Raw genomic sequence first — 11,718 nt, 5'->3', positions numbered from 1 at the left:
TTCCACAACCCCTATTATGGATAGGTTGGCGTGCTTTCTGTGATAGATCTCATATGTTGCTTCCATTTTTTAAAATTTGTTTTAATGTTTTTGTCTGCTGTTTGGGTGGCATCTTATTCTCTGACTTTCCAATATCCAGAAATGTGAGAAACAAATTTCCATTGTTAAGCCACAAAAAATCTAGAACTGACTAGGACAGTTTCTTACATTATTGCTTAAGTTCCAAATATGGCTTTGAACGTCCTAACAAACAATGTAATTGATTCTGTTATATGAATGATATTTTCTCTTACTGAAGAAAAGTTGCACCAGATGCCATTAAACAGGTGAAGAAGATTTTATTCAGAACTATTGCACTAGAGAGAGAGAAAGAGAGCTCAACTCAGTTGAAACAAAAAGCAAGATGACTTTTAAGTATCGGGCTGAAGTAGTGGAAAGGCTGGTCAATGTGATTAGACCATCTGCATTTGCTTAACTAGCACTTTATAAAGTTAGGGTCTTACCTATAAACAGAGACTTAAAGATAGGGATGCTATATTCTTCATGTCTTCAAAATTTGACATTTCAAGGGGATGGTTTTCAGGTTTTTGAGAAAGATTTTCTTGGGTTATAAAACTGGCAAGAGACCCCCTTACATATCAAAGGGCAGAGAAACAATATGTAATTACAAGTATTCTAAAGTAAGTGCTATAAGAAAACGGAGGTTAGGGCATAAACCCCTTAAGAAGAATCCTGTCTAAAGTTGTCAAGCTGAGGGGAACTTTAAGGCTATTTTGGTCACTGGAAATAGTAGTAACATAATTATTCTTCCCAATGAAAAAGTTTACACCATTGTCCATTTTTAAAAGAAACTTATGTGTATTTCAATGAAGAGTCAGTACCATTCAAGAAAAGGATATATTTATTTTTGTGCCAAAATTTTATGTAAATAAGTCAAAAATTACCTTTTGCCTTACATTAGTAAACTTGTACAGTCTTTCATGGAAGAATTATGAACTTCCAAGAACAGAGTTAAAACTACTAAAATTAGTAAAATAAATGGACTATATTTTTGATTTAGTGAATCATTTATCCAAACAGAATAATACCACTGCATCTTTTCATTGTAGCTCAGTCTCTTATCTGTAGCAAGGAAAGATATATCCAACTCCAAAGCCACTGCTTTCCTATCACTTCTTAAATGATTAGAGTCATATTACATTATAAATGAATTATATCTAGAAGTGACTTAGGACTCTTGATAGGGCTTTCAAGCAATTTAAAACTAAGTATTCTGGTCTATTACTCTAAGTTAGTAGAGCACAGATAATTCATCAAGCAGTTTTCCATATGCAATTACTATGTGGTCTTCACGGTAGTATTTAAGGTGAACAGGGCATGTATAACTGTATCCATTTTATTATTACCCAAGCAGGACTCAGAGAAATAGGAGATAAATTAGATTTGAGTGACTACCATATTTAAACAGGCAGGATATGAAACAGTAGAGTGCCTAAAGCAAATACCGATGTAGGAAGAAAGGAGATCCCAAAATCTCTTCTATATGGTCAATAGCACTCAACAACATACTTTCGTATCATTTTGTATTCTCACTTTTTAAAGACTGTTTAAATCCACAAAAGCTGAGGGCAGATTAGAGGTAATTAAATTTATGCTGTATCTGTAAATCTCTTATATGTCTCAGAAATATTCTGAATTAAGATACTAAGTTGCCTTAGTCTACCATTGGATATCTAAGATAGGTGGAATATTTTATCAAATAATGTTAAAATGAAATGATATAAAATAATAATGTAACATACTAAGACCTACAGTTATATTACTGAACCAAACTTGGATCCTCTTCCCACAAACAGTAAAGCCAATCTGTTGACACTGGATTGTAGTGAAGGAAAGCACAGCATTTCCTGCAGGGTACCACACAAGAAGAATTGACAGCTTGTGCTCAAAAGACCCAAACTCCCCAACGGCTTTCAGTAATGGGGTTTTAAAGGCAATATGAAGGAGGGGGCTTTAGGGCACACGATCAGCTTGTGCACAATTCTCCAGTTGGTTGGCATCAAGGTGAAGTTTCAAGCATCTTCAGTCTTCTGGCTTCAGTTAGACTGGAGTCTACATGCTTGCAGTTAGTTTTCAGCTGGTGGGTGTCTGCTTCCTGTTTAAAAACAACACCACCACCCACCACCACACACACGCCAAAAAACAACTTAGGAATGTGTGTTAGACCTTTATATTTTTCAGGTAACTGGGGGTTTGATGAGTCTATGTGGCTGGTTTATGGTCTAAATTGTTACCCGTTTCCTGGCCCGACAGGTATTGTTTCTACATCTTCACAGTCTTTAATCATTGACTCTTGAGCCACCCTTTTGAGACTTGGGGGATGCCTGGGAGACTAATCCAAAAGCCTTTCCCTTCAAAGGACAGCAATAAAGGTGCTTGTATAGAATTTTAATCCTCCCTTTTCTTTGATATTTCTCCATCTTGAGGGAAACAGGTTTGGGACAAGCAAAGGAGTAAAATTTTGGATAGAGAGGTTAGTTATAAGCTCCGCAGAGGAGCTGTGTTTTAAAGTTAAAAATAAAAGCACAGAATTTCTAATCAGAGGTGTTAGGATGTTAATAACCAAGCTGGCAAAGAATTCAGGTCTTCTAGGATAAGTAAGAAGGCAGAGAAGGATCAGTGGCATTTCATGTGCTGTAAATATAGATACAGACATGGGAAAAGTAAAGTTTATTGGAGAAAATGAAAATAAGGGGTGGGCTGCATGTTTTCTTTATGTGGATAATTGTGTTAGAATCAAGGATAAGCTTAGTGAAGTAGGGAAGAAACAAACACATATGTATAGACACATAATCTAGCGAGTGTCATAGTAATTAAACAACTAATTGGATTTATAGGACAAGGAGGTAAAGAAAGTAAGAGCACTTGATAGAGAATGAGTATTTTGAGGAAGTTACAGAAAATACAGTGAGAGAGGCTTCAATTTGAAGCTAATGAACTCAAGATTAAGTAAAGATTTAACTTTGATCAGAAATAAATGCCTTTGTCCCAGAGCCCAAACAAGTACCTGACAGTATTTTTTTATTCCCACTTATTTTCATCAGTATGTATTTTAAAACTTTGCCTTACAAATTTATCTTTGTTAAATGTTTAGTTTCATGTTGAAGCTATATATGATATTCAGAAAACCAAAAAAGAAACTCAATTATGACTTCTGAAATTCACCAAAGTAACAATAACAATATCCTCCAAAACTTATGGCATATAATAGAATTCCTTCCAATTTAACACAGAATTAAAATAGGCAGTAAGTTAGAATTTGAAGTAATGTTTCCTCTCAAACTGACCTTTGGGAGGTCATTTGATTTTGAATGACTCATTTACTTTTTGTTAACTTTTTTACTTTTAGACAATTTTGAAATAGATGAATTCCAAACTTACCACAGAGAATTTGAGTTTATATTTGCACATTGGTACCTTATAAAGGTTTCTCTCTCTTTTGGCTTGCATTGTTTACAAGAAATCTGCCATAATTCATACTTTTATTCCTCTGTACAATGTCTTTGTCATTAAGAGTTTCTCATTGCCTTTATTCCAGCAATTTCTTAGGTTTTTATTTCATTATTTATTTGTTCTCTGATTAATTTGTGGCTTAGGAGTTAACATATTTGGAAAATTCTTGGCCATAAATTCTGCACATGATTTCATCAGTCCTGTTTCTTTATAAATTATAATTAGGCATGTCAAAAAATATAATTAGGCATGTCAACTATTGATAGTCTTAGATGCACTGTGTTCTTTTTTTTTCCCTCTTTGCACTTTTGGATAATTCCTATGACTTCGTTTCATTTGAGACATTTTCATTTTATTACCTATAGGTTTCATCTCTGCTAAAATATGTGATCTTTTATATTGCTCATCATTTTCATTAGAGTCTTTAGAATACTAAACGTATTTAAGTTCCATGTCAGATTTAATAGGCCTAACAGATGTGTCATATCTGAGTCTTGTTCTGGTAACTGCTTTGTCTTTTGGGAATGTGTCTCTTTGCTTTTGTGTGTCAGATTTTTTTGCTGAAAGCCAAATATATTGACTAGAATGCCACTATTTTGGTATCCAGTTTTTAAGCCTGGGAATAGTAACATGTCTCCTTCTGCCATAATTTTAATATGAGAATTGGCATTATCTAGTTAGGAATTAAGCTGGGTTTGAGGATAGTTAATATGGTCATGCTCAGTGCACTAGTTTTGTAATTCTTCAAGAAACATGTTGTGTCTTGATAAAGGCTAGTGTTGCGAATGGGTTTTTTCTGGTTTTTGGTCCCTTTGTTCCACCCTTGGTGTTCGGTATTTCCTCTGCACTACACCTCAGAGAGGATTTCTTCCCATTCTTGTATCCCTCCTCTGTAGCTCTCTCAATAATATTTTGTTGCTATTATGCAAATTTGTTAGTCTGAGGAGGTGGAAATTAGGAAGACCTTTTCTGTTGTTACTCTTAAAGTTAATCTTTGGAAGGTGCCATGTTCCTTGTCTCAAAAGTGTGGTTTCCTCAATGTTCCTGCCCGTCTCCCTCGCTCTCTGGCCTTTATCTTATGAAGAGTTACTGTCTGTTTCCTTCCACATGTTCTTTTTTTTTTTTAAACATTTTTTTCCATTTATTTTTATTAGTTGGAGGCTAATTACTTTACAACATTGCAGTGGTTTTTGTCATACATTGACATGAATCAGCCATGGATTTACATGTATTCCCCATCCCGGCCCCCCCTCCCACCTCCCTCTCCACCCCATCCCTCTGGGTCTTCCCAGTGCACCAGGCCCGAGCACTTGTCTCATGCATCCAACCTGGGCTGGTGATCTGTTTCACCCTAGATAATAATACATGTTTCGATGCTGTTCTAATACAGTTTTCACTGGGAAGAGTGACAGAGTTTTATGTCATCCTCACTTTCGTGGCTCAGATGGTAGAGAATCCACCTGCAATGCAGGAGACCCAGGTTTGATCCCTCAATTGGAAAGATCCCCTGGAGAAGGGAATGGCTACCCAGTCCGGTATTCTTACCTGGAGAATCCCACAAACTGAGGAGCCTGGTGGACTGTAGTCCATGCGGTTACAAAGAATTGCACACGACTGAATCACTAACACTCTAGATAAAGACTTAGTTCACAAGTAAGACAGGGAAGTATACCTGTGGAGTTTCAGGACACTCTCACTGTGGCTGCTTTCCCACTCCCATAAATCTATACAACACACTTAAACTTTCTCCAGTGTGATAGGAGCAACCCTCCAATCTCTGCAGCATCCTGGGTTTTATAAACTCTTGCAGGATACCATTGACCTCCAGCAATTCATCAACTGTGACTTCTGAATTCCTTTCACTGGCATCTATTTGCATCTATCCCAGGGATCTCAGGTAAGGCTCTGTTTCATTCTCTCCTATTTGGACATAAATTTCTCTTTAGGTTTTGCCCTAGTTGGTTGCCCTTCTTTCTGCTTCTAATTCAAGAAACCTCTTAAATTTATTGTTTGCCCAGTTCTTATCCTTCATAAAAGGTGGAAAAACAAAATTCGCTACATCAGAGGACTGGGATAAGTAAAAGCATAAATAATCAAGGCAGATCTCTAGTCCTAAAGTATTTTACCAACTACTGAGGAATTTTAGCATACTTATAAAATACATATAAAGTTGAATATTTTATTAAACAATATTTTAAATAAAATTTCTTCAGGAAATGGAATTCTAGAAATATTTTATAAATTAAAATTTGAACAAGACTCATGAAATATAAAGGAAATATTCCTGGTCCAACAGAGAGGTGTGTCTGCTTTTTAACTGTACTTAAATTATTGATGAATTATTATCAAAAAAGATACAGAATATTTGTTTTACCTTCAAACACTACATATGGAAATCTATATTGGATTCGTGTTTCACTGTTTTCTCTTCAAATTTTGCTAGGAAAATATAATGAAAGTGAATCTCAGGAATTTGACCCTACAATAGTTATATAGCTCTACATGATTATTATAAATGGTAGATGTATATAAATGCAAATGTCATTGTTTGCATCAAGGTCTACAAGATTACACATCCTCTAATGCACACTGGTTAATCTGAAATAGCTTTTTTATAAATATAAATAGGGTTTTCATTTCTCATGCTTATCCATAAAATGAAACTTTAATTGAATTGACTGACTATATGCCAAATGGTGTTTCATTAAAGGGAAAATTAAAAAAAAACTACAATTGGACGCAAATGTTAGAATATGAAATACTAATATCACAATATCACTTTTCTTAATTTTATAGTATTAAATAACTTGAGAACATATTTTTATGGCTCCCATTTGAATTTTTATAATATTTTTGGATTCGGATTACAAACTCAAAACCCCATTAAACCAAGTATCTTGGACCCAAACCACAGAGACAGTGCATTTCTATTCCTAACTCTCCTACCGTAGATTCTGTGAGAATAATGAATTAAGTTACTATATAATTTACCATAAAAGTTAATAAAATAAAATATAAATGATAGGGAAAACAACTGCCTATAGGTATGGCTGAGACAAAGAAAAAGGAATAAGAAAGTGTTATTTTAAATAATTGAATTAGATGATGGAAGGAAATAAAGAAGTTGGTGTCTAGTAGTTCGTATGTTTAGGGTGACAGTATGAGAAAGGAATCTGAAAATTATCAATGACAAATACTATAATACAGAAAGTGAAATTTTTCTTCTTTTTACTGGGTGTTTCAAGATAGAAATTATAACAGAAAATTGCCACATATATTCAGACATGTAGAAGTCCTATAATAATAGAAACAGAAGTAAATGGGGTCTTGTGTTTTGGAAAAAAAAAGGTGTTAGTCACTCAGTCCTGTCTGACTCTGCGACCCCATGGACTGTAGCCCACCAGGCTCCTCTGTCCATGGGATTCTCCAGAATATTGGAGTGGGTAGTCATTCCCTTCTCCAGGGGATCTTTCTGACCCAGGAATCAAACCCTGCAGGCAGATTCTTCACCATTTAGCCACCAAGGAAGCCTAATTTAACGCAAACAGAAGTACATTAGGTCTTCATGTGTTTTATTGCAATCAAAATCAGTAATATTTACGTGCCAGTCACTTTGATAGGATCATCATAATTCTGTATTACCAGTCCCTATCCTGCCATTGAGGAGTGGAGATTTAATAAGAGAGAAAGAAATGTGAGTAAGCAAACTTAATAAATTATATAGGTGAGAGAGTACGTCTATGTGAATCATACAATAGAATATTTCAGAAATGAATGAAACATGAATCTGTTAAAGGAATATTGTTGCTGTTCAGTCACTCAGTTGTGTTTGACTCTTTGCAACCCCAAGGATTGCAGCACATCAGGCCTCCCTGTCCCTCACCATCTCCTGAAGTTTGCCCAAGAAATGAATGTTTCCCTGGAAACTGCACATTAATTCAAAAATTCTCACTTAACATTTAGGTTTCCAACAGCATGCAGTCACTAAAGAAGGCAGCCCTTTAGCCAGAGTTTTCCAAACATTCCCAATGAACCAAAAAATGAATCAGAGTGGCATAGAGCAATTTGTCAAGGCCCTATCTTGACCCTATTCTAAGAGAGCTTCAACTTTGGGCCCTCTGTAAAGATTTGTATATGTGTATGTTTGCGTCCTAATCATATCTACCACCATGCTTTCCATTCTGTGTGGGTGCCTATGGGTAAATGAGTAAAAAATGTTAAAGAAAGTTTATGTGTGCTCCCTTGCTATTGCATGTGTCTGTTGTTTCTTGTTTTGTTTTTTTGCATCAATCTTTCAAATTTAACTTCTTGAACAGCTTGCACCTAATAGGGAAGGAAATTTGTATTAAATCAGAGGTCAAGTTTTATCCAAAAAGCTGACTTGTCCTGAATCTTGAAGTGTGAAATAGCTATTTGTCCTCTGAGTGGAGGAGTTAGTAAATTTTTCTGGTCACAGTGTGAAGTTTGTTAAAAATCAGAGATATCTATAACTTGCTATTTGCAATAACATGGATGGACTTGGAGATTATTATGCTAAGTGAATTAAGTCAGATAAACCCTGTATATCATATGTGAAATCTAAAAAATACTACAAATTATTGAATATTACAAAAAGAAATAGACTCACAGAGATAGAGACTATCTTATTTTTAAAATGTATCCCTCTTTGGTCACTTGAGTCTGAAAAGCACAATCAAGTCAGTTTTATTATTCACCAAAGATATCTCTGATTCTCCTAGGTTGAGGATATGCAATACTTTGTGCTTTATTATTCTGTATAAAAATTTTAAAGACAACTAGCTTAAGTGTAGTGATTTGCTGATGTAGAATAGATATGTTGTGAAGGGAAGGAAAAGTGTTTACTAAGAAACAAAAATAAACAACTTACTCATCATCTAATATTTCTCCCAACATAGAAATTTCTTCTGTGTGTCAGGAAGACCGTGTCCTTTTCAGGCCCAATTTCTTCCCTTAATGGTAAACCCTCTAGTCTGTGCATCCTCTCATCCTTTTTTATACAGTACATACTTATCAGGACTTCATCCAAGTGACCCAATACCTGCCTACCTATAACTTCCAAGTACTGATCCTGTCTTTGGAGATGCACAAAATAAGTGTAATCTCCTCTGTAAAGCATTAAGGCACAGGGAAATATATTTTATTTTGATAAATATTTTTGGCCAAGTTCAAATTACTTTCCTATCCACAAGAATGTGTTGTGTGCCTAGTTCTACAAGTTATTATCCAGTGATTCCTGATGTTATCTCTTTCTTTTTCTAAGGAGTTTTGGCATCTTTACCATTTACTATCCTACTTGTGTTGTAATCACTAGTCTAATTTAGTTAATGGTCTAATTTTTTGGTATGCATGTGAAATGAAAACATTACACAGACATTCATGTACACACATAGACCTATAGGTACACACATAGATGTGGAGATACATATGTCTGTCTACCTGTCTATTGTACACACACACACACAAATCAGAGTATCTTTGCTAGAGTTTAACTTCTTGTAATGTCTCACTGTTTCAGTCATCCTACGAGTGACACTTCTCAAACCACTCACAACTTTGGTCATCTTCTGGGAGAAAATTTTGAATGGAAGATCTACTGTAACGATGGACAAAGGAGCTGATAAGAAGGGAACATTACCATAAATAAGGAATTTGTCAGGCTTCATTAGCTCTGTGTAATGAATAGATTTGTTTGTATATCTGCCTTGTCAAAATTCTTTTAGAATAAGATTAGGATAAAAATACTATTTTTTGATACTGCTGACTTTAATATAGATTTTCATCCTAATGAGCCACAACCTGCTCACTATAATTTCTAACCACTAATTCTTTTCTTTGGAGATACACAAACTTAGAAAATCTCTCTCTTCACCCCACCATTTGTCATAAAACTCTGTTATATGGTTAAACTAAGATACAAAAAATAGATATAGTGTTGATTTCAGAGAATAAGTGGTTATATGAAGTGAGGACCTATAGATAATTCAATTCTTAAGCTTCCTACTTGAATGAATAGTGGTAATACTTAACTTGATGAGTGAGACATGAAGTATGAAAGAGTTTGGTGAAAAAAATCTTGATTTGTGTTATATATACTTTGATACCTGAATTCTGATATCTGGTAGACTTCAGATTGAAGATAGCAAGTAATCATTTGGATATTCAAGTTTTGAGTTCAGAGAAAAGGTTTTGATGAGAATATGAATTTGGAAGTCATCTACATAAAGACGGTATTTAAATTTTTGTAAAAGGATGACATTCTTTAAAGAGAGTATGTGGTGGGCAAGAATAATTCCCAGGGCCAGTCCCTGAGAAACCCAAATTTCAGTCAGAACCAGTAAGGAAACTCAAAACATTTTAGTGAAACAAAAATCACTAGTAATGACAAAAATATAAAATTCATCATTTCTGATCCAAACTCATCCAGCTAGTCCTCATTCACTGTCTACCTTAATATTAGCTCTTTGATCTAGACAAAGTATATATTAAGGAGCATCTAGTTAGTCCTCCTGAGCCAGGCTGACTATCTTTTCGGTAAGCATTTCTTTGAACTTAACTGGTAAAGAACATAAGGCTGTAACTGTGAGATAACCAGCCCAACAATCTCTGAACTAACCAGGAATCTTGAGAAGTAGGAAAGGAGCCTCAGTGGTATGCTACCTGCTCTATTACTCCATGTGGCTTGTGAAAATCAGGTAACACATACTCAGCTGAAATAAAATATGAAAAGCAGCTCATCTTCTATTAGAATATTTCATGATTTCCTGGCTCTTTCATAGGTACTGATTTCATGCTCGAAACTCATAGGTGATAGTTTACCATGAAACTAATTTAAATCATTTAAATTAACCTGAAAGAGACTTTGAACACTGGGTTGAAAAATTTGTCCTTGAGATGTCAATATATGTTAGTGTTATCTGGAAAATTACATATTTTATTATCCTCTGAAATTCTCCTTCTAATCTACTCCCCTTCTACAGCTATCCAATTTCTTGGATTCCCATAGTTTTATCTGTACAAGATCAAATTGTTTGAGTAAATGTAGGCATTGAATTAATAAAAAAACAATGTTGTAAGTAATAATAATAGCATAGAGCTAAAATCCAAGTAACATAATACAACACTGTTAATAATGTATGATATAAGTACAATAGAAACTACAAACTCTACTTTGTTTAGAATACAACCTGGGATAGGCTTCAGTGCTACATAAATCAAGCTTGTTAAAAGTCAAGAATATTGATTACAAAATTGTTTTTCTAAACAAAACTTTGACATTGTAAAATTTGAACTATTTTATTTTAATAGCTGAAGTTGTTTATGATAAAGTCTACTTTGTGAAAATGTGTTCTTCAACAAGCATTAAGTAACCCATCAATATAGCATTACAGACTATGAACAAAAGCTGAATGTCCTTATTTTGAGAGAAAATGTACTCAAACTGTTCAGTGTTTTTCTTACATTTGAATGCTTTTAAAATTCTGCTGCCACATTAGGAGTACATAGTTTTGGTTATTGCCAAGAGACAATATCATAATTATTAGCAAGTGCAGATTGATTTCCCTCTGATTTTAGCTATTTATGTGGGAGAATAAAATGTTCAAATTCAGACAACTTTATGTTCTCTTTACTAAGCAAGGGAAGGAGCGGGTAGAGGGAGAAAATGAATATGAAAACCTGCCATAAAGCAAGTTTGGATGAGGAAAAGGATATGTTAATTATTATTGTAACTTCTGTTTCCCAGACACTAACACTGGGATAAAATTAAGTAAAGTTATCATCTTATCCCATAGTTTTGCTGGCTTATTTTTCTACTTTTAAATTTCAAGATCTCTAGCTTTCATTATCTCCTCCCCTATTATTCCCTGGAGAAAATACTTTTCAAAATAAAGAACTAAATCTATTCAGATAAGCAAAAAAACCCAGTGCTTTAAAAGTATTCAAGAAAATGTTTTTAGGCAAAATAAGAAAATAATTCCAAATAGTGCAAATAGTTCATTAAAATAAAAAAGAATAAAGAGCACCAGAGAAGCTGAATATCCAGGTAAACTGAAATTAATATTATTTAAAAGAATAACAAAATATGTTGTAATGTGCAAATATATGTGAAATTAAATGACAAGTAAGGAAAAAGGTGAGACAGTGGCAAAGAATTAAAGTGCAGCACTTTTCAAAGTGTGAGGTAGT

At 34.3% G+C, this 11,718-nt stretch overlaps 1 long non-coding RNA gene across 2 annotated transcripts in view; it reads left to right on the top strand.

Annotated features, from left to right (window-relative positions):
• LOC110145753 (uncharacterized) overlaps positions 1–11,086 on the top strand; it is a 43,192-nt gene extending 32,106 nt beyond the window's left edge. The window contains exon 3 of one of the 2 annotated variants that reach the window (XR_011492963.1): positions 9,050–11,086. This is a non-coding gene — a long non-coding RNA (uncharacterized lncRNA). Of the gene's footprint in view, positions 1–2,336; positions 2,428–9,049 lie in introns of those variants that run through there. The other variant, XR_011492964.1, reaches the window with a different exon arrangement.
• Positions 11,087–11,718: the final 632 nt, after the last annotated feature.

The sequence above is a fragment of the Odocoileus virginianus genome, chromosome 19 (genome assembly GCF_023699985.2).
Source record: "Odocoileus virginianus isolate 20LAN1187 ecotype Illinois chromosome 19, Ovbor_1.2, whole genome shotgun sequence".
In the NCBI taxonomy this organism is placed as follows: Eukaryota; Metazoa; Chordata; class Mammalia; order Artiodactyla; family Cervidae; genus Odocoileus; species Odocoileus virginianus.
Note: the sequence above shows the minus strand (reverse complement) of the source record. Positions and strands in the feature narration are given on the sequence as shown.